This window comes from Bos mutus, chromosome 4 (assembly GCF_027580195.1).
Source record: "Bos mutus isolate GX-2022 chromosome 4, NWIPB_WYAK_1.1, whole genome shotgun sequence".
Taxonomy (NCBI): domain Eukaryota; kingdom Metazoa; phylum Chordata; class Mammalia; order Artiodactyla; family Bovidae; genus Bos; species Bos mutus.
The window spans coordinates 71967301-71994947 of NC_091620.1; the positions used below are offsets into that span (position 1 = coordinate 71967301).

Consider the following 27647-nt stretch of genomic DNA (forward strand, 5'->3'; position numbering starts at 1 on the left):
GGCTTGATATGTCTGCGGCTCCCTTCACGCACACCTCTGCCGAGCTTTCTGCTCTCTGGGCACAGAGCCCAGCCTGAACGCAGTGGGGGTGGGGGTGGGACAGATGGGCATTATCCTGACTCCAGAAACCAAAGACAGCCATGGCTGGCCCCAGGGTTCCCTGTGTTGCCTGGTGAGTGGGTGTAGTCTGTGGTAGCACTGGTCCTGAAATCTTGCCAACTGGGTGTGGGGAGCAGGCCTGGTGGAATCCAGGGTGTGTTCTCCTTAGAGGAGCCAGACTTGATTCTGGCTGCAGAGGAGCTGAGGATTTGTTCTGGAAGAGTGAACACCACAACCCCACTGCAGAGCTCAATGCCCCCTACACCCCCAACCCTACAGCCCTCTCATCCCATTCATTGGTTGCTAGGCAGTACCTGAAAGGAAGTTCACCTCATGTGGGCAGGCAGCCAAGGGTGCATTTGTAGGGAATTTCATACTGCCTTATTCCACCAAAAAACACTCAATGTTACGGCATAAATGTGAGACTTAGGAGCTCCTGCCTCAGAAATGAACTTGTCTTCCCTGTATGCAGTGCTCTTTTCAAGACCAGTATTTACATCCTCCTGAGGAATTCCTGCCCCTCAGTCAAGATTTAGCCTCAGAGATCTCCTCCTGTCTATCTTGTGGGCTTTCTTTGTGCACGTCTCTGCCAGGGCTTAAGAGTACAGCTCTGCCGTTCATCTGTGGACATGTCACTTTCCCCACCAGACAGACCCTGAGCAGCTTCTCAGGAGTAGCAACTGTTCAGGGTGGGGCTTCCATCACCTAATACGAGACCTCTGCCAACGCCAAAGTTCTGTGCAGTCACTTCCAAAGACTCTTTTCTTAACTCTCCTCATTTTAATTGTTATGGTCTCAACTCTTTCCATAATAGTTTACTTACTTATTTTGACCTCATTACTGAATGTTGATGATGAGTCATCTGTGGTCTGAAAAATACAGTGAAAAAATGCTGATACTGCTGCCTACTATGATTTCTGGAGATAATGACACAGGGGCCTCATGTCTTCCACCAACATCTATGAATTGTGTCAGGCTAACTTATTAGACCAAAAGTAGGGAGAGATGGCAGGCCTTTCACATTGCAGGCAGAGGAAGCAGTTATGCAAAGGCTCTGAGGCTGGGGGAATCACAGCCTATTCTAGGAGTTGCCAGGAGATCAGGGTGACCATGGCATACACTTGGGTGTAGGGTGGCAGGCAATCCCTAACTTCAGGCTTCTGCTAGTTTATTTACTTTTTTTGGTCACGCCTAAGATAGCCTGGTGCTGGAGAAGACTCCTGAAAGTCCCTTGGACAGCAAGGAGATCCAACCAGTCAATCTTAAGGGAGATCAACCCTGAATATTCACTGGAAGGACTGATGCTGAAGCTCCAGTATTTTGGTCATATGATGTGAACAGATGACTTATTGGAAAAGTCCCTGATGCTGGGAAAGATTGAGGGCAGAAGGAGAAGAGGGCATCAGAGGATGAGATGGCTGGACAGCATCACTGATGCAATGAACATGAACTTGGGCAAACTCTGGGAGATGGTGAGGGACAGGAAGGCCTGCCATGCTGCAGTCCATGGGGTCGCAGAGAGTCAGACATGACTGGGTGACTGAACAACAAGAACAACAAGATAGCCTTGATAACTGGCAGGTCCAAGGAACACCAGACAGGAACTCAATTCACAGTCACCGTGGGTAATGTCACTTTACCGCAGTTGTTTCTGTTTTATTGGTGAGCAAGACAATTTGGGAGAACACACTGCAGCAATTATTTTCATACCATTATGAAGACTTTTAAAATTCCCAAGGACCAGGGCTGGGGAGGGAGGTTGATCCAGGATGTACGATGGGGTCCCATGTAATTGGAGAGTGGCATTGAGCTACCTACAGCCTGTGGCCCGAAGTCAGGGAGATGGTTTTTCTTTATCATAAGTGGAAAAGGTTTTCCTTTCTGTGTAATCATGTTCATGCTATAAAGCATCCGTCACTAGGATTCAAAAGAAAGAGGTAGCCTCCTAATTTCTGTTAAAGAACTTCTCAAGTCCTTGATTCCTGGTGACCATATGACATTCTCAAGACCCTATTTCCCTTCTAAGCCCCTTCCCAGACATTTCTGATCTCTCAGGCAACTCCACTGAAATGCTGAGAGATTTCTAATGCTAGACTTCTCAGGCAACCCCAGGGATTTCAGAAGAGAAAGAAAATTCTCATTGAATAAGCCCTTATTATGTGACAGGTATTTGTGAGGGAGTTTATATCCGTTTCCTTATTTAATTTTCACAGCAACACAGTGTGAAGCATAGTGTGATTTCCCTTTGACAGAGGAAGAAACAGATGTGCAGAGAGGTTAATCAACTTGCCCTAAGTCCCACAGCAGGGTCAGAATTTGATCTCAGATAGTTTAACTCTTTCACCTCCAGCACACTGTGCTTTAGAGACTGGGTAAACATGAGCATAAATATGTGAGGGACAGGGAGGCCTGGCGTGCTGCAGTCCATGAGGTCATAAAGAGTCGGACATGACTTAGCGACTGAACAACAGACATGAGCAGACCTCCAAGCCTGGCTCACTCTGTCTCTAGGTTCTAAAAAGTGTTATCTTTCAAATGCCTCTGTGGAATTCCACTGCCTTTAACTTTCTTATATAGAAAATAATCACAGATCTTAAGGCTAAATTAACCAATCCAGAGTCACGTGTAGCCCAGTGTTAAAAAGCTGATGGTGATACCAGTAACTTGTGGTGGCTTCCAGAAATCTGCAGACCAAAGGGCAACTACTTAAAGGCATGGAAATTCTTCTTACACTCCTTAACTCTCAGAGGTACCCTGGGCAGGGGGTTAGGCACCCTTATCAGGGGGTTATTTACCCTGTTACCTCACCCTTCATAAAGGAAGGAAGCTGGAGTCGTTGGGGCCTGGAAGAAATTCAAGGGAGCTGCCCAACCACCAGGAAGGTGCTGAGGAGCATAGCCCAGCTCAGGGCAGGGCACCCTCTGGCTGAGAGCCAACAGGAGTGTCAGGGGAGTGTCAGAGCCTGTATAATTGCATTCTTCCTAATTCCTGAGGATAGTGAATTACTCTCCCTTCCTGTTTACCTAGAAGAGCTTATGTAGATAAAATCCTCCAGAGAAAGTCTTAGAAAGTCACTTAAGAAAACAAGAGACTTATAATGAAACTTCCACATGAAGTTTGCATGGAATAATTTGCAGTTGGCACAGGGCACTTGGAGGTTGGGAGAAGCCTTCTAGTGAGGTGAGCAAACAAATCACAGATCATTCCAGAAAGGAGCCCTGATCACCCCCAGTACACTGGTTTTCATGTATGAATCGCCAGCCTTGGAGGCATGGGAAGGGGCTGGGGGACACAGGTGAATGAGGCTTCCTCCACCTTGCTTCAGACTCAGCTCTCAGACCTGAGAGAGTTCCAGGTCAAGTTTACTCTAAGTCACCCATGTCACCATGGCCAGTGAGACCTTGTTCCTGGGCACTCCACCAAGGAGACCCCCCTCCACTGGAGGTGTCAGACTGACAGACAAGCTAAACAAGAGCCTATGGTGCCTTCCCGGGACAGATCCCTTCCATGCCCTCTGCCTGCCTCTTGTTTGTATGAAAGTTGTAGTCTCCCAAGTTGCCTCTGAGTCACAAAATTCTGGCTCAAGAATTAACAATTGAAAGGATGTGAACATGTAGTGACAGAAGCAGCAATTGGGCCAGGAAAACTGGTAACAGTTTAAATAGTAAATCAGCCACATGGCAGTCATAGAATCCCTAGTTCCTAGCCAAAGTACCTGTGCTGTGCTGAGTTGCTCAGTTCTGTCCAACTCTTTGCAACCCTATGGACTGTAGCCCGAGAGGCTTCTCGGTCCACGGGGATTCTCCAGGCAAGAATACTTGAGTGGGTTGCCATGCCCTCCTCCAGGAGATCATCCCAACCCAGGAATTGAACTGGGGTCTCCTGCATTGCAGGTGGATTCTTTACCAGCCAAGTTACCAGGGATGCCTGAAGTACCTAAATAACAGTATCTGATGCACATTTCCTGAGTTGTTTTACAGATGCTAAACCCCCTACCAAATGGAAGAAGTTAACTACATGATGACCATAATCACGTAGTCCCCAGACTGGCTGAAGCCCCAGGATTGGTAATATCAACCCTTGTGACACTACCCTATTACCTCACAATCAGAGAATTATGCTGTTGGCTAATCACATATCCTGTGACACACTGCCCTGCCCCCACCTTGCCTTTAAAACTGCTTTCTTGAAACCAGTCTGAGGGTTTGGGGATTTTTGAGTATTAGTTGCGCAGAACTCCTTGTCTGATACCTTACAATAAAACGCTACACTTTCCCCTCAGCACAACCTGGTGTCAGTAGACTGGCTTTACTCTGTGTAGGTGATGGGACGCACGTTTGGCTCAGTAATGCTGCTTGCTTTCTGAACAAAGGGCAGGAGGTTGAGACTGGGCAAAAGGCGCCCCATGAGGGCAGCGGCTACAGAAGAGTGGATTCCAGCAGCTGCTGGATGAGAAGGGCCAGATGGCCATCCCCAGAGAAAAAGGCGGCTCCCAAGAGTCCTCGCCTCCAGGCCAACCAAATGGTGGGCAAGGCACCCGGGAGCAAGCTGCTGACTCTGGCAGCTCTGAGCAGTCTTCTATTCTACAAAAAAGGAAAGGGAAGGGAATAGCTCAGAATGCTGGCCTGGCTCCAAGAACCCGGGTCCTCCGGAAAGCGGAAACAGCTGCTCAGGCGGACAGCGGGCTTGTCCAGCACAGATGTGCGCAGACTCTGGAGAAGGGGGCGGAGCGCAGGCTGGAGTCCCTTAGCGGGCGCGGCCGCGCCCACCACACCCCCTCAAGCCTTGCCTCACCAGTGGTGGATTACAGAGAGCCCTGGGCTGGGAGTTCGAGAGCTGGCTCAGCTCACTCGCTTCATCACCCGAGCATGAGTCGGTGACTCACGGGCGCCTCAGAAAGATTTGGTGGGGAGGACCCACACCTCCCCGCTAGCGGAGCTTCCAGGGCACCCTGGGCCTCGCGGCCCTCACGGTCGAGGGCACAGAGAAACGCACCCCCTGAAGGACCCCTGCAGTCCCCCTAGTTTTGTCCCACGCCGGGGAAGCCACGTTTTGCCTCTTGCACGGTTGGTTCACGTCCTCAGCCGTTCCTGGACCAACAGGTACTTAAACAGTGTTTATTGTCTGATTAATAATGAGCCCTGTCAGAGGAGGCTTTGGGGCCCACGAATCTCGGCTCCCACTTGGAGCTGTGGGGCCGAGTTGGAAGCCTCCGCCGCTGCAGGGCTTGGCTTTCTCGGATGTAAAATGTGGCTAATACTTCACAGAGCGGATGGGTGCGTTAAACAAAGTAACATATGGCAAGCAGGAGGAGGCCCGATAAATGAGAGTTCTCTTTTTCTGAGCAACTGGAATCCTTGATCACTTCCCTCCAGAGGGAGAGTGTGAAGCCGGCTGAGCCTGTTGGGGCAGGGGCCTTCCTGGTTTCAAGGTCACATCCGCCACCACCAGGAGAGTGGGGCACATCTGCTAGGCTACTGAGCTTACCGAGAGCCCTTATGCTGCGGTTGTGGCCTCGAAGGGGGTGACAGGGTGTGTCCAGGGCCCTGTTTAAACACAGCGTGGTGTGACCCCGCCCTCTGGAAGGGCCTCCCCGAAACCCAGTCCTTAAGCATCTGTTCTCTCCCACTGCTCACCCCGCTCCTCCCGCCTCCCCAGCTTCGCACTTGTTGTTGGCCCTGAGGACGGGTCTAACCAGTAACGGTTCTGGAACAGAGTGGAGGGTTTGCAATGTGAGTGGCTGGTTCCAGGGAGCAGGAATTTTAACCCCTGCTTGACCTAAATCTATACAAGCCTCAGAGCTATTCCTTCTGGTGGAATTCTGTGTTTCAGTGGCTGTAAGAAGACGGTTGTGCATGTCACTTGACAGCACGGAGCGCACTCGGGTACACTTTCCTGAGATCCTCACCACAGATCTCAAGGCAGGCAGGAAAGGAGTTCTTTGCCCCATTTTACAGACAAAAGCATTGATTCCCAGAGATGCTGAGCATCTTGCCCAAGGTCACACAGCTTATTACTGGAAGGATGGGCACTCATTCCCTCTAGGCTTGGTGTTCTCCTTATAACAGGCCAGGCAGAAGAGAGCCATTGTTCAGCCTCATGTATTGAGTTTGGGTAGATATTTTGCATACACACACACACACACACACACACACACACGTGACACAGCTTCCTGTCACTGTGGGCAGGGAAGGGACATGGGAGGTTATCCCTGACTCCATTCTACAGACCTCACTTTAAGAAAACAGTAGGTAGGGCCTGCTGGCCTTGTCGCATCTCTGGAGTCTGAGAACACCTTTACTCTTGCCCCAGTCACCTTCAGGCTGGCCCCAGGCCCCAGGGCTTGCTTAGTTCCTGTTTCACTGAGGTCCTGGGCTAGGAAGCCTCAGGAGGTGCCTGGGACCTGTTCTCTCTCTCAGGCTGGTGGGGGCAGGGCCTGAGCTCTCCCTCCCCCCAACCCCAGAGGCTAAAAGGCAGGCAGCTGCTGCCAGGACCAGTGCCTTCTGCACAGAAGGAAAAGTCATTTCAGAATCACTTGAGAACTCCTTTTATCACGTTATGTTCAGAAGCCATGCACCCACCCCCAGCTGCGGTGTAGTCCAGGGGTATCCCCTCACTGTGGTGCTGCCCAGAGGCTGCTGTGTGGGCACTGAACAGGGTCAGGGCAGAACCGGGAGGCATAAGAACAAGGACTGCAGAGCCCCAGAGCTTAGATTCAAATCCCAACTCCCTTTCTTAGTTAGCAGTTGGGTAATCTTAGGAAGCCCCTGAATCTGCCCACGTGCCAGATTCTCCATTTGCGGATGGTAATAACACCTACCATGTGGGTTGTTATGCAGTTTAAATGAGGTAATAGGTGTAAATTACTTGTTGTGATGCCTGTTTAGAGTGGTTGCTCAAACCATGTTCACGTCACTCAGTGGTCAGTGACGTTAACTCTTTTCATGGCGGTGGTGCCTGGCACGTAGAAATCTTCAGGGCTGCTTACCACGCTTCCCATGTCATGGGTTTCACTTTTAATTTTATGTTGTATCTCCCTAATTGGAATGTCATTTCCTTGAGGGTGGGAATTTGTGTGATTACTTTTATATATCCTCAGTGCTTAGAAGACTATCTGGTGCCTAATAAAAGCTTGGCTTGATGAATAAAAGGAAAAAAAGAGAGAGAGAGGAAGACTGGGAAAGAAGGAAGTAAAACTCCTTAGGCATATGGTTGACAAAGATGGTCCTTGTCCTGGACAGACAAAGGACAGATCAAAGATCTACCCGGCCTGCTGTGTTTATAATGGCCATGCCCGTGGAATTCTGGTGTTTAAAATGGCCATGCTGAACGATGGCAACCATGGTGGCTTGGGCTGGCTTGGAACACACACAGGATGGGTCCTGAAGAAGTGAGAGGGGCTGGGATTCAGAGGTCCAAGAGCAGAGCAGGAGGAGAGCCACCCAGGACCATGGCCGTCCCTCAGTCACACCTGACTAAAGGTCTCACCATTCTAAGAGCATTGAATTTGGAAGTGGCACCCAACCCCGCTCTTAGTGTTTATTTGTTGAACATATCATTATGCAAAATCTCACCATAGGCTAAGCTGCATCTGGTTCTCACTCTAAATGTGGGTTCTGTCCCTTCAGGATATTCATTTAGCTGCCTATTTAGTTCTTAAAGGCTGACCAGGAAAGGTTTCTAGATTAAGCCCCAAAGGAAATGTGCAAGCAAGGTTCTGGAGTGGGCAGACCAAGGGAGCAGTGGTTGGGTGTGGGGCCTCCTCAAGCCAGCCCGAGTCTGCACGTGCTCCTTGTCACACGTGGCTTCTGCTTCAGCCGATGGCAAGGCAGTGCTGTCCACGAGGAAGGAGAAGGGCTTACAACTGAGTATTACAGTCAGGTACCAAGCCAGAAGTCGGTCTGCCCACGTGGGCACAGTACAGTCAATCTAGTGACATGGGGTTGTGGTGAAGGAAAGTGCACTATTAATTGCAGGGCCAAGCAGCTGGAGCTTAAAGGGCCTGAAATCCCATCAGAGTTTTTAAAAATAGGGTGAGAGAGAGGGTTGCAAGGTGTGTGATCAGTTTGTGGACATTCTTCTGCTTGGTGGTGAGGTAATCAGGAGTCAATACCATCAACCTGGTTCCAGTCAGTCTTGGAGGGGTCTTCCTGCTTGTGGACAGCATACAGTAACCTCGTCGACCTGGTGGAGATTTCAGTATAACACAAAGGACTTGGCTCAGAATATTATCTATAGCCCTTGAGGAGGAACTAAAGGTCCTTGACTTTGCTTAATGGCTGAACTATTATTATTTTGTCTTGTTTGGCTATTTTCTGTCTGCATTTTCTCACTTCACTGGCTAAATTTAGTCCTTAAAACTTGGGGAAGGCCTGGGAGGCCAATGTTTTTCTTCAGATAGGAGGCAGTAGGGGACCTGAGGAGGGTTCTGCCACAGGAAGTCCCCATAGGGTCCTACTTGGTTACAAGGGAGCCCCTCTTTTACCTGGACTTGGTCTAGAAGGTGCTAATTTTCAGGATACTTGTTGCTGTTCAGTCGCTCAGTCATGTCCGACTCTTTGTGACCCCATGGACTGCAGCACACCAGGCTTCCCTGTCCTTCACCATCTCCCAGAGCTTGCTCAAACTCACATCCACTGAGTTGGTGATGCCATCCAACCATCTCGTCCTCTGTTGTCCCCTTCTCCTCCTGCCTCCAATCAACCAGTGAGTCAGCTTTTCCATCAGGTGGCCAAAGTATTGGAGCTTCAGCTTCAGCATCAGTCCTTCCAGTGAATATTCAGGGGTGATTTCCTTTAGGATTGACTGGTTTGATCTCCCTGCTGTCCAAGGGACTCTCAAGAGTCTTCTCCAACACCACCGTTCAGAAGCATCAGTTCTTCAGCGTTCAGCCTTCTTTATGGTTCAACTCTTGCGTCAGTACATGACTACTGGAAAAACCATAGCTTTGACTAGACGGACCTTTGTCAGCAAAGTAATGTTCTGCTTTTTAATATGCTGTCTAGGTTCGTCATAGCTTTTCTTCCAAGGAGCAAGCGTCTTTTAATTTCAGCATATTTACCTTATCATAAATAGTCTGAAGTCCCCATGGGCTTGTGAGGTGATGTGGACGGATTATCTGTCTTAATTTCAGACTGAAAAGATGTTTTTGCAGCCCAGGTGACCAGGCTGAGACCTGAGAGAAGAGCCGAGGGAAGAGGCTAAGAATGAGGCCTGGGGGGGTGGGGGTGGTGATCTGCCTGGGACTGGGGGCTCTTCACCCCTACTGGTGGGGACAGGAAGGGAAAAGACAGGGGTCCCACTCAGACTCTGGGTAGGAAGGTACTTGGGGGAAGGACAAAGCAGACACTCTGCAGGACCCAGCAGGTCAGGCCCCCCTTTCCCTGGGAAAGGCCCAGGGTCACTGAGAACCATCTGAGGCGAGTTCTCCAGACCTGGAGCCCTTCATGTCTCACCCCAGGAGCTAGACCTCATTACGGTCTTGGTTTGCATTTTTCTGGATACTGACAAGATTGGCGTCTCCATGTTTACTTAGCTCTGTGTCTTTCCTCTTTTTCTAGTAACTGTTGGTCCCTTCTAGACCCTTTCCACGTGGCTTGGAGTACCAGACTTCATATATTCTTGATTTGAATCCTTTGTCACTTATGTGTGCATATGTTTTCCTGGTTTGTGGCTTATTTTTTCAGTTTCTTTAAAGCACCTGTGGTGGACTGAGGTTCTCAAATTTAAAGCAGTTGAAATTATTCATTTTTAATTTTATGGTTTTTGATTTTGTGTGTGACTACTCCTACCCCATGAGACCCACTTCCATTCTCTTCTGGTTGGATATTGCATCCACAGGATGCTGCCGCTGTTTAGGGACCTGGCCCGGGTCCCATGTGGGATGGGCAGGCTCCAAGCATCCCTTGATGCCAGGAGGACTACCAGGTCAGGGTACACTCTTCACAGTTCCAGTGCTGTCAACTGCACAGCAACAGGCACTGGGCACAAACTACTACTGCTCTTGTGCCAGCCCGATCTCTGCTCTGGGTCAGTACAGAAGGTGCCAGTGAACCCGAGGCTGCAGGAGTCCGCAAGGAGGTGAAGGCATCGCATCCGACTGGCAGTTCTCAGTACACTGCAAGCAGCACAGAGCTGTCTGCTCACCACATGCCAGGATCTGCCAGGGACCATCTCACAGCTAATGACAAATTCCTCCTGTCAGGGCCACAAAGCAGTGCTTTGTGAGGCCGCGGTAGCCTGCATCCTCCCAGGGCAGGGCTCCAGGCCAAGCTGGTCGGCCCAGGCCACCATGGACAATGGAGCTACAGTGGTGTCTGGGCGAGCAGAGTGGTCAGTGTGAGGAATGGCAACAACAGGCAATCTCTGGCAACGGCCAAGTCCACACACACCTCCCAAGGTGGCTGGGAGGGCAGGGCGTGTCTCAACAGTCACCTGGGCAGCTTGAACCTGGTCAAGTTTGGCCAGCACCCAGGCAAGGTCCGCAGACACCGCAACATGATTTTCCTGTTCTCAGTCTCCCACGTTCTCCAGGAGGCCCTTGATAAATAATGAGTCACTCTGGTCCCTGGGCCTGTGTCTGAAGGACATGCTTAGGCAGTGAAGTGGAGAGAAGCTGATAGAAGCCCATGAAGGGAACCCCAATCCTCAGCTCGCCTTTCTGCTCTCAGTTTGGTTGGAATGGTCCCTAGGGAACTGCCCACCTGCAGGTCTAACCATCCAAGGTTGATGCTTGGGTTTTCTGAAGCCCAGCTCTCAGGCAAGAAGGGGGAAGTCTGGTTTTGAGAAGGGATACCAGTACATGTGGTATTTAAATTGGTGTTTTAAAACACCAATAGTAAATACAGTGGTATCAGGAGATTTTTTTTTTTTAAGCAAGATGCTTAATTGAAAAATTTGCATCTTCCCAGTCAGAAGAGCGAGTCTTGGTCTCTGTGGTTCCACCTGAGCGGTCCCACGGCTTGAGTCTCATTTCTGCCTCCACGCTCTGCCTGCCACTTGCCACAACTTCCTGACCAGGCATCCATCCCTTGGCCACCCCTGGTCATCACACTTTCACACACGGTCTCTCCTCTCTTTCCATGGACTATGATTCCAACAGTTTGTGTATAAAGGTTTCCATTTAGCTCAAAATATTTGACAGACAACCTCCCATTATAATAGATTCATATGGAATCCAATATATATTAGTATTAGACTAATTATATATTAGACTTGTAAGATATATACAGAGAGAACATCCAGTAGGTGAGAAACTCTGTAATGATCAAAGAGACTATGAATTCAGTAACCACATAAAGTGATATTTTATTTATCCAATGAACATGTAGGCACCTCTGAAAATCAGCAATGCATAGGTATGCACACTTTATTGTTTACTCAGGGGAAAAGCAGTGGAGAGTTTGCAGACCCCACACAAAAGCTCTAGTTTCTTGAAGGAGACCCCTTATCCTCAAGCCTGGGCATTCTCTTGATTCCTCCACTAAGAGAGAACAGGGCTTATAGACCCAGGTCTGGATCCAGCGCATGTGTAGCTAAGTAGCTTCAGTTGTGTCCTACTCTTTGCAACCCTATGGACTGTAGCCTGCCTTGGGATTCTACAGGCAAGAACACTGGAGTGGGTTGCTGTGCCCTCCTCCAGGGGATCTTCCTGACCAAGGGATCGACCCTCAGTTCTTATGTCTCCTGTATTGGCAGGTGGGTCCTTTACCACAAGAGCCACAGGATCCAGGGTACCTGGTTAAGTGTGGATCTGGCCCAGGCTGTCTGAGCCCCAGCAAATTCTCATCAAGTCTGATCCTGGAAGGACAACTGGTTGGAATCAGAGGTTCTTTACCCTTTGGGGTGATAGACCCCTTGGAATTTTCCCTGAAAAGTGCTTTTTGCAATTCAAGAAATTCTCAGAATCCTGGAGTCCCTCCATAGATACCATGGACCCCATATGGCAACTGATTGGATTGGGAGATCTCAAACATTCTTTAATTTCTAAGAATCTTTTATGATTTCTTGATGCTTACTGGACTTCAATTCCCTGGCAGAAGCTTTCTGGAGGGGTGTTTGCCTCCTCCTCTGCCAGCAGCGTGTGTGGTCAACCATGACTGCCACCTTGTGCTTCTGTTTTGAAACTGCACCTTTTATGGGACCAAGCTCAAGACCCCCACTGTCCACCCTCCACCCCCAATTCTCTGACCTCATTTCCTACTGTTCTGATACTGGACTAATTTTTTTCTGGCTTCTGAGCCTTTGCATTGACAGTCTTCACTGCCTAGAGGTGTGCTTTTGAAGCTATTTATGCAAATATAGTTAGTACTGTCATATAACAAATCATGAAAAAAGGGAGTTTTTTTGAAGCTGATTCTATTCTCATTTGACCTCATATTGAGAAAATATCACATGAGCACATTAAAGAATTTTTTGGAATTTGAGGGGGCTTTGAGAAAAGGCTAATAAAAATTATAGAGGGTATATTAGTCAGCTCTCATTAAGTTTTGCTGCAATAACAACCTCAAAATCTCAGTGACTAGCAGCCACAAAAATCTTTACACTGAAGTTATTTTTTTACTGAGAGTCAGCTATGGCTTTGCTTTCTGAGGCTTCTTCATTGCAGATTGGAGGAGCTAATGAATAGCAGGGCAGTCTCTCACTTTTACCCCCTTCAAGGAGAAAGTGATACTGAATGAAGTAGCCCCGAGCCCCCCTCTCCCCACTGCCCCCCATTAACAGCTTTTATAAGCAAAGAGGCTCAGAGTTGTGGAGTAGAACCTTCCTCTGGCAATGGGGATACTAGGTTCTGCCTTCCCAGAGCAGGAGTGAAGCTGTCACTGCCCCAAAGCAGGAATGGGCTGCCGCCTTGGGTAAAGGATTGGAAGCCTGGGCACTGGAGCCCTCCTGGTGCCAGCCAGGACCCAGAAGTGCCCAAGGTTGCACAGTCCCTAAACCTTTCCACTATAATGCTACAGTAGGGGAGTAAGAGAGCTTCTGGGTGCTGTAAGAGGGCTTCGGGCAAAGGCAATAAGAAGGAAGAAAGAAGAATCATAAGGAAAGCATAGGCCAGGAGGAAAGAGGGGCGGACACGGAATACATGAGGGGTGTGGCAGGTCTCTCCAAGACAGCTCGAAACAGGCCTGCACAGCCAGCCTCAGCAGCTCTCTCTTTCGAGGAAGCACCATTAGCCAACAGCTAAGCCTAAACCTCATTCTGATCCCTCACCTGAACCTCTTCCCAAAAGTGAAGGGATGTTTGAACAGCCTACCTGGAACATAGATGGGTGGTTTGTGTCCCTCCCTTGAAAGATCTCTTTTCTCAGCCACAGGAAAACAAGTTTCAAAGTGGATTGAGAAAGAGGGGTGGGGTGCAGATATGGAAAGAATGAGGAGGGAACAGATGGTGCCTGCTAAGACAACCAGATTTTTCCCCCCAGTTAATCTGGGAATGACCTAATTTACATAGTATTTGCATAAATTTCCATTTCAAATTATAGCTGTCCTAACTTCAAGTATACAGGAGAAAATAAATGAGATCAGGCAATCTACTGTAATTGAACTCAAGCTGACTTCTGTGAAAGGCAGGTCAAGCTTTCAAAGTCTGGCAGATGAGAGGAAGGAATTTTGTGGCTGTCCATTAGCAAAAGGGGGCCTGGAGAAAGCCTCTCCACCTCTCAAATTAGGCAAAGTTACCATGGGTCCATGTCGGGTCAGAGATGTGGGGAGATGAGGAAATTCAACCTCTTCTCGATCTACTCCCCCTTCCACGGTGGGACCATCCTGGGAAGAAACAACGTTAGGAATGGAGCAGAAAAAGCAGAGACCCTGTCCCGAAGTCAAGGTGGTGGCATGGGGCCCAGCAGGCTCTACAGTTGTATGGAAAGTGGGTGTTGCTTCTGCTCATCCCCGACATCTGTCTGGATACTTTGCTCTCCATCCACTCATTCTTAATTTCCACCACATTCCAAAGCCCATCACACACCCTCACAGACACACCAACTCCAAGAGAGTTAGAACACACACACGCCCTGCTGCTGCTGTTGCTGCTAAGTCGCTTCAGTCATGTCCAACTCTATGCGACCCCATAGACAGCAGCCCATGAGGCTCCCCTGTCCCTGGGATTCTCCAGGCAAGAACACTGGAGTGGGTTGCCATTTCCTTCTCCAATGCATGAAAGTGAAAAGTGAAAGTGAAGTCGCTCAGTCGTGTCTGATTCTTCATGACCCCATGGACTGCAGCCTACGAGGCTCCTCCGTCCATGGGATTTTCCAGGCAAGAGTACTGGGGTGGGTTGCCATTGCCTTGTCCCACACATGCCCTAGGGGTACTGAAATGTCAGTCACTGTCACATACCAAGCCTGTCCCAGGTCGGAGAGGAATCTTAGGTTGGCTCCATCCACTAGATGTCCAGTCTTTCTGTCTCTGTCTCTCTCTCCATCTGGGATTACATCAGATCTGGGGAAGTGGCAGGGCAGTGAGCTCCAAGGGCAGATTAGATAAGGACAGAGCCATAGCTGGAGGCCAGGATGGTATCTTGCCCTGTGGAGATGTGTTGGCTGCTACAGAAGAAACTCCCACCATGAGGGGAGGCCAGCCAGTGCCCTCAGTAAAGGTCACTGTGTCTGCTGACAACTCCTGAGGACTGAACTCTGCATCTTCAGGGTCTGCATCCCTCCTCACCCCACTGATTTCTCTGCACAGGGCCCACCCCTCTGTTTCCACCCCCTTCTGCCCTGAGAACACGGTGGGGGAAGCCTTGAGCCTGAAACAGCTTTGGTCAAGAAGATTCCCCTAGAGAAGGAAATGGCAACCCACTCCAGTATTCTTGCCTGGAGAATCCCATGGACAGAGGAGCCTGGTGGGCTACAGTCTATAGGGTTGTAAAAAGTTGGACAGGACTGAAGCGACTTAGAACAGCACAGCGAGTATAACATACACAACAAAAACTTGGCACAAACAATAATATAAAATATCTCATGAGTAACTTTAAAATCTTAATTATAAGTTAAAATGATAATATTTTGGATATATTGGGTTAAATAAAGTGCCTTATTAAAATGAATTTCACCTGCTTCTACTTTTTTGTGGCCCCTAGAGACTTTAAAATTACATATGTGGCTTCTATTCTGAAGTTGAAGCCAGAGATGCTCCCTCATGGCAGCCGCCTCGAAACAGAGCACAGAACAGCTTGGCTCCTGGCGGTGACAGGGAGTTTGAAGAGAGGAGGTGTTAAAGTCCAGGGAGAGGGGAAAGACATTTATTAATATTTCCCAAAAAACTGACTTTGCCATATACTTTGTTGGGAAGGTGTGACCCAGAGACCATACAAGCCCAAAGAAAAATAAAAACAAGACCAGAGAAAGGTATTGCTAGTAACAGCAAGATAATTGGGAAGAGAAAGGGCAAGGGGAGAGGTCTGAGTCTAGTGCTAGCCAATTTTTCAAAAGCTGAGCTTCTTGAGTTCTGGCCCCAACCTTCCCTGGGTCAGGCTGTGCAGTGCCTGAGGGCGGCAGGGGCCCCTGGACATCTGCTCGGCCGTCAGTCGGTCCTGGGGTTAGAATGATGCTCCTTCTGGCCAAGGAGAGGCTCAGAGGCAGCCTCAGTAAAGCCAGGTTATCTCATCCAGCTTCTCCTTTAAAGGCCCCTCACCGGCAAAACCATGTCTTTGGGGGTCATCCCATAGCATAAGAAATACCACACTTTAAGCCAGGGGTCAAGGCCCCATAGTAAATATTTTAGGCTTTGCAGGCCAAGCTCGAGTCTGCCATGGTAGCGCAAAAGTTACCCCAGATGATATTCAAACAGATGAGTATGGCTGAGATCGAACAAATACAGACACTGAAATTTGAATTTCATGTAATTTTCATGTGTTAGGAAATTTTTCTTCTTTTGATTTTTTTTCGTATAAAATGATTCTTAGCTCATGGGTCTATAAAAACAGGCAGAGGGCTAGATCTGGCTGGTAGGCCATACATTATTCTAAGGAAACTCAAAAGCAGAAGGTTGGGTCCTCATCAATGCAAACTAAAAGTAGATTGATTTGATTTATAGAGGAATCTAAGGAGAATATTCCTTGAATGTGTGCATTTAAAGTAAGATTTGATTGTAACTGTTTCCTGACACAAAGTGTTACCTTGCTTCCTTTCCCTACTTTGGTGTTTTTTAAATGGATATTTGTCATCCTGCAATGGCACCCCACTCCAGTACTCTTGCCTGGAAAATCCCATCGACTGAGGGCCTGGTAGGCTACAGTCCATGGGGTTGCTAAGAGTCGGACACGACTGAGCGACTTCACTTTCACTTTTCACTTTCATGCATTGGAGAAGGAAATGGCAACCCACTCCAGTGCTCTTGCCTGGAGAATCCCAGGGACAGGGGAGCCTGGTGGGCTGCCGTCTATGGGGTCGCACAGAGTTGGACACAACTGATATGACTTAGCAGCAGCAGCAGCAGCAGTGTGCTGCAAAACTTATGACCAGTGTTTTTGGATAGAATAGGATAGGGTAGGATAGGATAGCATAAGAGAGAATAAAATATCAGAATTCATCATACATAGTAAAGTTTGATAATGGAACATTTTACAGCTGTGAGTATATTCATGTGCATATTTTATATATGTATATGTGTACTGGATTGTAATGCTAGAGATGTTTTTTATAGTGGATCTTGGTTAAAAAGTTGAGGGCTTGCCTTGATGAGTATTGGGGAAAAGAGGGGTTGAATTTCCAGTCCTCCTAGATCACCCTCAGGATCTGGAATTTCTCTCCCCACCCCTGTGCCCCTGGGGTTTCCTTTGCCGATTCACCCTGAGAACCACGGGTCACATGTCCTCACAGTGATGCACTGGCAGATGGGGTACTGAGATGAGGAAGGCACAGGCCTCACCTCACTGTCATTTTCAGAGCCCACCACACCATCAGCTAGTTCACCCTGCACCTTGAAAACAGTGGCTGGTGTGTAAGAGAAGCTTGGCAAATGTGTGTTGCCTGAATGAGTGACCAAATCTGGACAGCAGGGTTGCAGGTCCGAGTGCTCTGAGATGTGAGAAAGCGCAGCGCAATTGGGGAACTGAAAGAAACTCAGTGAAAGTGACCTCAATGGCTGTTCTGCCAGCTACCCCTCCCGCCTGAGCTTACAAAGACTGCTCATCAGGGCATAGAAGGTTTGGGCGCAGACCACTCCTCCCCCACTTTTTCAGTTGTTGTTCAGTCGCTCAGTTGTGTCTGACTCTTTATGACCCCATGGACTGCAGCATGCCAGGCTTCCCTGTCCCTCACCATCTCTTGGAGCTTGCTCAAACTCATGTCCATTGAGTTGGTGATACCATCCAACCATCTCATCCCCTGTTGTCCCCTTCTCCCCCTGCCTGCAGTCTTTCCCAGCATCAGGGTCTTTTCAAATGAGTCAGCTCTTCGCATCAGGTGGCCAAAGTATTGGAGCTTCAGCTTCAGTATCAGTCCTTCCAGTGAATATTCAAGATTGATTTCCTTTAGGATTGACTAGTTTGATCTCCTTGCAGTCCAAGGAACTCTCAAGAGTCTTCTCCAACACCACAGTTCAAAAGCATCAATTCTTCGGCAGTCAGGATTCTTTTATGGTCCAACTCTCACATCCATACATGACTACTGGAAAAACCATAGCTTTAACTATACGGACCTTTGTTGGCAAAGCAATGTCTTTGCTTTTTAATAGGCTGTCTAGGTTTGTCATAGCTTTTCTTCCAAGGAGCTTATAATTTCATGGCTGCAGTCACCATCTGCAGTGATTTTGGAGCCCAAGAAAATAAAGTCTTTCCCCATTGTTTCCCCATGTATTTGCCATGAAGTAATGGGACTGGAGGCCATGATCTTAGTTTTTTGTATGTTGAGCTTTAAGCCAGATTTTTCACTCTCCTCTTTCACCTTCCTTAAGAGGCCCTGTCATTCCTCTTTACTTTCTGCCCTAAGGGTGGTGTCATCTGCATATCTGAGGTTATTGATATTTCTCCTGGCAATCTTGATTCCAGCTTGTGCTTCATCTAGCCTGCCATTTCATATGATGTACACTGGATATAAGTTAAATAAGCAGGGTGAAAATATAGAGCCCTGATGTACTCCTTTCCCAATTTGAACCAGTCATTGTTCTATGTCCAGTTCTACCTGTTGCTTCTTGATCTTCATACAGGTTTCTCAGGAGGCAGGTAAGGTGGTCTGGTATTCCCATCTCTTTAAGGATATTCCACAGTTTGTTGTGATCCATGCAGTCAAAGGCTTTAGCATAGTCAATGAATCAGAAGTAGATGTTTTTCTGGAATTCTCTTGGTTTTTCTATGACTCAACAGATGTTGGCAATTTGATCTCTAGTTCATCTGCCTTTTCTAAATCCAGCTTAAACATCTGAAATTTTTGGTTCACATACTGTTGAAGCCTAGCTTGGAGAATTTTGAGCATTGTTTTGCTAGCATGTCAAATGAGTGCAATTGTACGGTAGTTTGATTATTCTTAGGCATTGCCCTTCTTTGGGATTTGAATGGAAACTGACCTTTTCCAGTCCTGTGGCCACTGCTGAGTTTTCCAAATTTGCTGGCATATTGAGTGCAGCACTTTAACAGCATCATCTTTTAGGATTTGAAATAACTTATCTTCCCAAGGCCATGAGCTCACCTGAAGACAGGGCCATCTACCTTACTCAGTAAGAAATGCTAGTTATCTCAAAGACTTCAGAAAAATCCCAGCAACCCTGTAGAATTGTCTTTATGACTGAGAGTCATAAAGCAGGCAGTGATAGGCTGGGTGTTGAGGTCAAGCAAGGCTGGGCTTGTCAGAGAGACAGATGAAGAGGACTGTCCCAGGAGCATCACCATAAGCAGCCACAGCTCCTTCCCTTGTGCAGTCACCACTCAAAGAAATTCCTCCCATGGCTCCTTGGAGACTCCTGCCCTTTGGCTTTGTGCCTCCAGGCTTGTGGTGGCATTAAAAGTGCTGCTCCTTGTCACTAGGCTCTTGTGGTTCTAAGTGTGGTGGAGGCAGCTCTGAGGAGTGACTAGATCCCTCATCCTGGGGTCCTGCCACGTGGGTCCTATCTGAATTCCTGCCCTCAGAAACTGGATTTGACGAAATCCCATAACATGAGTTAAGGAAAACTGGGGAGAGGGACGGAGAAGGCAATGGCACCCCACTCCAGTACTCTTGCCTGGAAAATCCCATGGATGGAGGAGCCTGGTAGGCTGCAGTCCATGGGGTCGCTAAGTCGGACACGACTGAGTGACTTCACTTTCACTTTTCACTTTCATGCACTGGAGAAGGAAATGGCAACCCACTCCAGTGTTCTTGCCTGGAGAATCCCAGGGATGGGGGAGCCTGGTGGGCTGCCGTCTATGGGGTCGCACAGAGTCGGACACGACTGAGGTGACTTAGCAGCAGCATCAGGGGAGAGGGAAAGCTCAAGAGGCCATAGGAGAGCCCCAAGACAGAGGCAGACATTGTCACGTTCCCCCATTCTGTTCTCATTCCTGGTACCAGGGTGAATGGGCCCATAGGGTTCACCAAGTTGCTGAAGGAACATGCATGTTCCTGGGCCCCAGGCAGAGGAGATGTGCAGGCATTACCTGGGGTGTTGTGATGCCTCCTGGGTTGGGGGGTGGTAGAGAGGAACCCTCAGTCTGCACGAACATGAGCTTGGGTGTAGCCCCTCCTGCTGGGAGAGGAGGCTTGGTACCAGCTAGCTGACCAACCCCGCAATGCAGGGAGAGCTTCCAGGGACTCATTCCAGGGCTCCCGCCCTTTGCACTGTGACCTTCGGGCAGCTGCACACTCATTAGCATTCATGTCTGCCTTTGGCACAGCCCACTGAACACCAGCCAGCTGGCTGAGACCCTTCGTGTGCAAAGAGTCTGTGTTGTTCAAGATTTCGGATAGTCTTGCGTGTGTACTGATGACCTCAGCTGTGACTGCCGCTCACACCAAGAGCTGAGACTCTGTGACTGGACTCACACCAATCTCTGCAATGTGAACTTGGAGTGGACCCGGAGAAGGCAGAGCAGGAGACAGAGCAGGCTTTCCCTTGCTGCTTTCACAGTCAGAGATTTGGTTGTGACATTTCAATCTGTGTTGTTCTATCATTTTATTTTCTTGAGGTGAAACAAACATCTGGTGCACAGATCTTCATACATTTTAAATGCCTCTCCCAGCCTCTGCACTGTTGTAACGCCGCCCCTTTTCTTCCCGCATGTTCATTTGAATATGAACTTAATGGACGCTAAATAAGTCAGCAGAGTTGCTGTTTTTCATGCGGTTGAGCAGATGTGTTTCTGAGGAAATGTGCTTGTATGGGCAGCCTCACCCTCTCCACCCAGACAGACCACAGGCACAGCCAGCCTCTGGCACCCAGGAGAGTGCTCCAGCCACCTGTCTGGGGGAATTGAAAGTGTAAATGACACCCAGCCCCCTCTGTAAAGTTTCCTCCTCCCCCCATCTCCTCCCTTCCTCTGTATGCTAAGGACCGGTGGGGTTCTTCAGTAAGGAAGGGACAGCACGGCCCCTGTCCTCGAGTGGTACCAACCAGTCCAGTGCTGAAAAAAATCATCTGTGCTCCGCAGACTTGATGGATTAAAAGCAGGGATCGATCTTTCAAGTTCCACCCTAAGTTCCAGCACTTTAGGAGATTCCCGGAAAAGCAGGACAGGCCAGGGAATGCTCCGGGTTGACTCATCCTCGGGTTGAAAAATTCTTGCCTAAAGTCTAACATTCCCAGCCTAGGACTTGAGAAGACTCGTGGAGGTTCTTGAGGGCAGCTAAAAGCTGGAGCAATCACCTGGGCTGGCTTTGTCCCCTCTCCCCCACAAAGGACTGTTGCTGAAGCTGTGTTGTGATGGACCCTGGTGTGTGTGTGTGTGTGTGTGTGTGTGTGTGTTGCTCCGTTGTGTCTGACTCTTTGAAACCCCATGGACTATAGCCTTCCAGGCTCCTCTTTGTTCATGGGATTTTTTCAGGCAACAATGTTGGAGTGGGTTGCCATTTTCCTCCCCCAGGGAATCTTCCCGACCCAGGGATAGAACCCGCATCTCCTTCATCTCCTGAATTGCAGGCAGATTCTTTACCTGCTGAGCAGTCAGGGAAGCCACATGCAACCTGGGCTCAGGCACAAAGCAGCCTCAAGCTGGGCATGGGCTTTCAGGATGTCTGTCTTCCTGGTCAGGCAAGGGTTCCCAGTCTTAGGTACAGCTTGATGTGGGAGAGAGACAGAGGTCCCAGATAGTGAGCCTGGCCCTGCTTGCTCCTATTAACTCAGTCACCTAGCCCTCTCTGGACTTTCCTCTCTTCATCTACTTGGCAAAGGGGTTGAAGCAGATGACCTCAAAGCTATTCACAGATTTAAAACTCCACAGGGAATTTTCTCTCCTCTAAACTCTGCCCACCCCACCGAATTGTTCTGTGACTGGCCCGAGGCGCATCAAAGCCCTGCAAACTGCAAAGCGCTGGGCACACCAGCCTTTCTAGGGACGATGATTCTGGGAGCCCTGTTTGGTCCAGAAATCCTCCCAGATACTGTTCTTAATGGATTTGCCAGACTCTTAGATCAGCGATTTAACAAAAGCCTGGCTGAGCCCGGATTAGGTTTCTGGGAGCCAGGACCTGGGGGGCCTGTCCGGTTGAGCCACTTTCTCAGAGCCACGTGACTGTCACAGACCAGGAGGCAGGCGGGGTGGGGGTCCCTCCCCCATGTCTGTCCCCTGCTCTGAAGTCCTGTGCACAGTGAAATCGAGCAGCAGTGCACCTAAAAAGAACGCCCGATTGAAGAGTGGTGGGTCACTCACACCCACCGGTGGTCAACACACTTCCCACACAGTGAGGGGCCCCAGTCCAGACTTGTAGGTTCCAAGTTGGCTGTCACCTTGGCCATCTTCTCTGGAGCCCATGACATTGCCCCCAGGGAGGCAGGAGGAACAGAGCTGTGAGGAGAACCCTGTAGCGGCTGCTATGATGTATGATGTTTCTGCCACCTTTACCTAGAAGGGCTTCAAAGTGCAGGCAGCCCCAGAAGAAGAGGAACTTCCCCAGGGGAAGTTCTGGTGTCTCCTTGGAAAATCCCACTTAGCTGGAAAAAAAAAAAAAAAAACAGGGTGTTTACTGCTTACATGTACAAGATCTTGTTTAACTTGCACACTTCTCCATGGGGCAGACTTACAGCATCATCATCCCCATCTTACAGGGTAGGAAACAGAGCACAAAAATGTTAAATGACTTACTCAAGGTCACAAATGTTTGACCCCAAGTATATCCAATATCAGAGTGCATGCCTTTAACCACTAAGCCACATTTCCTCCAGAGTGGGAATAAGTCACCTTGATTTGTCCATGTAGACCAGAGGCCACTTTTGACTTGAGATACTGTTTGGCAGCCAAGGTGAAAAGAGTCCTTGTCTGGTGAATTAAATACACAATGAACAAAGACCCCACAACTTTGGAGAAATGAGCTACTAAGGCAACTTCAGATACAACAAGGAATTAGACTTTACTGATGGTGTTCTAGACCTTGAAGCAGTCAGTCCAGGGGGAGAGGGTAATATCTTAGACCAACCACAGTCAATGTCAGGCCAGGGGAAACTCCATGTTGAAGTAAGGGGGGCTCTGGTGCAGCCCACCCTTCTCACCAGCTTCCTTCCCATTGCCAAGCCTGCTAGTTATGGATTTTTTTTTTTTACTAAGAAGGGAGGCAGCCTAGTATTTTTCAATTTGCTGAAAACTCACACGGTGAGTTAATGCTAGAGCTTGCAGTACTCCATATGTGTGGCTGGTCAGAGATGGGCCTCTCGGGTATGAACCTTTTGTTATTTTGAAAGCACTTTGGCTCAAAGCTGGATGTTCTGGAGTTGGCCTTAGTAGGCTGATGTAATGCCACAGACTAAGCTAGGAACAAGTGGGATACCAGCACAGAGGGTATTCACAGCCCTCTCCCAGCAACAGGGGAAGTAGGCCATCATCAGGCTTAGGGAAAGGAGTTGAGAATGTTCACATATCTAAAGGCACTCGAGCCACAATGAGGGTAGCAGCTGGGAGCTCTGTGTCAAGGGAGAGGGGTGTTTAAATCCAGGCTGTCTCCTCAGAGTTTCTCAAACCCAGTTAACCCTTTGGCTTATAGGAAAATAAAGCTGACAACTTTCAGAGACAGCCAGTACATGTGATGCAGCAAGAACAGAGGTACTGAACCTGAAGCCAGTTCTTCAGAGTTATTATTAGCATCCACATCCCTCATCGTTATGATTTTATTCTGTTATTTATAGGACAGGAGAAGTTACCAGACACATTGATCATGGGAGTGACCAAACACACCATTCCTGGCTGAGAACACTGCCGTGGTCATAGCCTCCAAGGAGAGAAGAGTCCTCAAGGCATTGCTCATCCAGACTTTGCCGTGTTTTGACCATACCATCCTTTGCCCACGTGTGATTGGACAGAGGAGGATGCTTGGCCCAGGACCTCCATGCATGGACCGACTGGTATTGTCAGATGTGGTCCAGCTGAATCAAAGATCATTCAAGTTAGATCTTTCTCTCTTTGGGAGTTGATTTTGGAAATGAAGAGAAAACAAGCCAGCTGGTAGCGGGACAAGAATCATGGAGACACACTTAGAAGAGGGGTGTGAAGATTGTCATCGCTGAGTCACCCTGATGCTGGAAATCTAGGACCAATGGTTCTGAACCCAAATGCCTGTGCACACGGGCTGGCAGCTACCCTCACAGGTGGGTACCATATTGTGTTCAAGGTGGAGGATGTGCCTTTTGTTGTAACTGAAGATATATATTGTTACAACAGTGCACCTCAGACAGAATGTTGAGAGAAGTGTTCAACATGTAGAATGGGAGGACCGCAAATGGGCACATTGTATGGGAGAGGTGTGAGAGGTAGAGTGGACTGACAAGCATGGGCAAAGGAACCTCGTGTTTCCTAGGGTGTGTGCAAACTTGGTTTTGTGAGTACAGAGCACAGTTGGGGCCATAGCAGTTATCCTCAAATGAAAACACAGGCTTGAAGAGTAATCAAGTGAATGATATAAGTGGGGATGTAATTTAATCCCTTTGAAGCCTTGCCAAAAATTCTAGTGTTTGAACATGCACCATGGAATTAGTCAGGACCCTTTTAGTTTTAAGTGACAAAGACTGAACTCAAATTAACTTACAAGGGAATTCATGGCTCATATAATTAAAAAATCTAAAGGATGGTACTGATTTTGGTCCTGGCTGGATCCAAATGTGCAGTATCATTGGAAATTAGGGGCTTCCCTGGTAGGTCAGTTGGTAAGGAATCTGCCTGCAATGCAGGAGACCCAGGTTCAGTCACTGGGTCGGGAAGATCCCCTGGAGAAGGAAATGGAAACCCACTCCAGTATTCTTGCCTGGAAAATCCCAAGGACAGAAGAGCCGGGCAGGCTACAGTCCATGGGGTTGCAAGATCGGGCATGACTTAGTGACTAAACCATTGGAAATTAGTATCTATCTCTTACTCTTGCTTTCCTCCAATAGGGTTTATTCTTTGGTTGGCAGCAACTCCCACACTTGACATGATGACAAGCACTGGCTTCATGTTTCATGCTTACCTCCCCCCAGCTGAGGAGGCTCAGCAGAGTAAGAGTAATTCCCTAGCAATACAGCCCAAGTTCCAGGGATGGCTCTCATTGGTCCACCTTGGGACATGTATCCATCCCTGAACCAATCACTGAGGCCAGGGAAAAGCAGCAACCTAATTGGCCTGGCCTGAGTCCTGTGCCACAGCTTTGGATCTAGGGCAAGATGTCAGTACTACCAGAAGACAGGGCTTAAATTAACAATAGAAAAATGGTTGTCCCTGAAAAAAAAAAGAAAAATGGTTGTCCCTGGAGACATGTTGAATAGGCGGTCACACCAGATATCCACCTCAGCCCCAAACAAAGTAGTTGACTGCAATCTCTCTGAGGTAATGATCCTTGAACTCTTGACATGAACCTTCTTGAATGCTGAATGACTTTCTGATTCCAATATCCATGAAAACTAACTATAATTTAATGGCAGATTTATCTACCAGGGTTCTTATTAACAAACAACTAACTCACTCTAGTATTCTTACCTGGAAAATCCTATGGACAGAGGAGCCTGGTGGGCTACAGTCCATGGGGTTGCAGAGTTGGACATATCCCAGAGACTGAACAACAACAACTCACTCTACTTTGTTTAAATAGAAGAACAATGTATGAGAGGCTATTAGGGGCTTACAGACTCTCTGGCAGAGTTAGAGAAGAGGGCTTGAGGCTCTGCAGCTGTAAACCCTGGTCCAGTCACAGGCTTGATCCCACGGCCTCTGGCTCCTGTTACTGGGAGTATCTCTCCCTGTCCTGCCGCCTCTGGGGGCCCCACACTCCTTGCCATACTTCTCCCCCATCACAAAGATGCAGTCCTGTGTGGCAACTGCTCCCTTGCTTTTTACTCTTCTATTTAAGTTTCAAGTTGCTGCATCCAACTGGCAGAGCCCAGGCCACATGTCTGTGTCTGAGCTGCAGAAGTGATTTGGGGAACTGAGTTCTGATCTCCATCCCAGTGAGGCAATGGCCCTACCATGGCCTATTTCCATAACTTAGGAAGGTTATTCAAATGATCCTGGGCTGGCACCAATATGAGCCCCATCCACTATACCACACTCCAAATAGTCAGGTCTTCTGCATCTTCTGGGTTCTGGAGAGATCACACAATGGGGCTAATGCTCTTTATTTCCACAAGTGGCTTCCCAGTGGATCTGTGAGTAGCTGATTTTTGTGACCAATGGAACCCAGTTAACATAGGTAATTTGGCAATGTAATTTAGATAAAATTTAGCTTGGGGATAAGTATTTCCTTGCCAGTAAGATTGGATTGCCAGAGCTCATGGTTTTTTCGTCAAAAAGAAAGCCCTCAGTGGGTCTCTTGATGGTCCCTGTAAAATATGGCCTCATGGAGCCCTCCCAGGAGTGCCAGCCCACAGGCATTTAATAGGCATTTTCACAGAGCTCTACAAGTGCCACCCTGGGCTACTATTTAACCACAGACCATCCCCAGCCATTGACAAGAAGCTGAGTTGCCAGGCAAGGGTCTTCTTGGCCTGATAAAGTCCCCCTGGAGTCTAGAATCCTATAGCAGCCCTTGCCAGGAAATTGGATTATCTGACCTCCCTCCTGTGCCCTCCACTGCCTGATCAGGAGCTGAAGTCATTCAATTAAGAGAGAGTTTTTGAGCATTAACTATGTCCCAGGCATTGTACTAACACTGGACATACTCTGCCCCCCAGGGAGCCTTCAGACAAGTAAATTAGCCAAAGCTCAAATGGCGCGAAGGGAAGCAAGGAAGGGGATGAAAATGTTCAAGTGCCATTATTCAGAAAGAGATGCTTAGTTTTCATTTTTAAGCAGACTTATTGATCAGAGTGATGATGGAAGCCATGGTCTTTGACCTCATGTAAAAGCATAGTCATATTTTCCCAACACGTGATCTAACAAAGAAATGTCTGGAATTGGTGAATTCATTTATGTAAAGGTCTTCTAAAGGTAATGCCATTAAATACATTCAGTTCGATTCAATAGATGAAAAGAATTAAACCGGAATAAATAATGACCACATCAGAAAATCTAGCCGCTGCAGTCAATTGAATATACATAACTGACTGTAGTAGGAAGTCTGGTCTTTGGCTCCTGGGAATGCGTGGAATTCCTCTCAGAATACTGACATATTCCACAAAGCAAAATATGGTCTTTGACAGCTAGGGTAAAGAGGACGTTTCTGCTCTAGACCCAGAATACCAGACCACAGGCCTCATAGTTTCCACGGAGGCGGCAGGTGCCCTCAGAGACCACTAGGTGTCGCTGTGAACCTGTGAGAACGCGGCCTCACGCTGCGGGCACATTTCAGCTGGGTCTGTTTTCAATCAACACGTTGTCAGTTTTTCTACCCGAGGCCCCAGGGGTGTGCTAGGAATTTTTATTTCCTGAGAAATCCTGTGATTCAGCTGCCCTTTGTTGGCCCTGCGCGAGAGAATGAAGGCTGTGCTTGCTCTATCAGCTCCCCAGGCAGGGGGCTCCCAGGCAAGGGTCTTCAGGCCACCAGCCACCTCTCCTCTCTCTCTCTGCTCTTCATCGTTTGCTTCAGCCCTGTTGTCCCCCTCCCTTTTTGCCTCTTCACTTTCCTTTTTATCTTTCTCACCTGGTGCTCAGTGACACTAATGAGCCCTCAGTTGCTCCATGGGAAGGGCCCCATCCTGGAAGAATGGTCCAAGCCCTGGTGAATTTCAAGACATCCAAACAAGCTCCAGCATCAACTAGCTTGTACATTCTGACCTCACCTTCCCCTTCTGATTCTACACTCAGCCTTGCCCCTTCTTCTAAAGCAACCCCAAGATTAAGGCAGTCTTGGGATGGGAGCAACAGGAGGCTAAGCGGAATTCCAGACCCTGGTCCAGCATGAAGGCGCTTAGAAGCCACACCTCCTTTCAGACCCCACCTGCCTCTGCCACTTTCTAGCTCTGAAACCTCTGGGAGGTAACTCACCCTTTCTAATCTTAAATTCTTCATAGGTAAGTGAGAGAGTACCT

At 48.4% G+C, this 27647-nt stretch overlaps 1 long non-coding RNA gene across 1 annotated transcript in view; it reads left to right on the forward strand.

Moving 5' to 3' along the window:
• Positions 1-4967: 4967 nt before the first annotated feature.
• The window catches only part of LOC138987631 (uncharacterized), a 78450-nt gene continuing 55770 nt past the window's right edge, over positions 4968-27647 (forward strand). Inside the window, exons 1-2 of the long non-coding RNA XR_011464019.1 lie at positions 4968-5201; positions 23343-23801. This is a non-coding gene — a long non-coding RNA (uncharacterized lncRNA). The remainder of the gene's footprint in view (positions 5202-23342; positions 23802-27647) is intronic.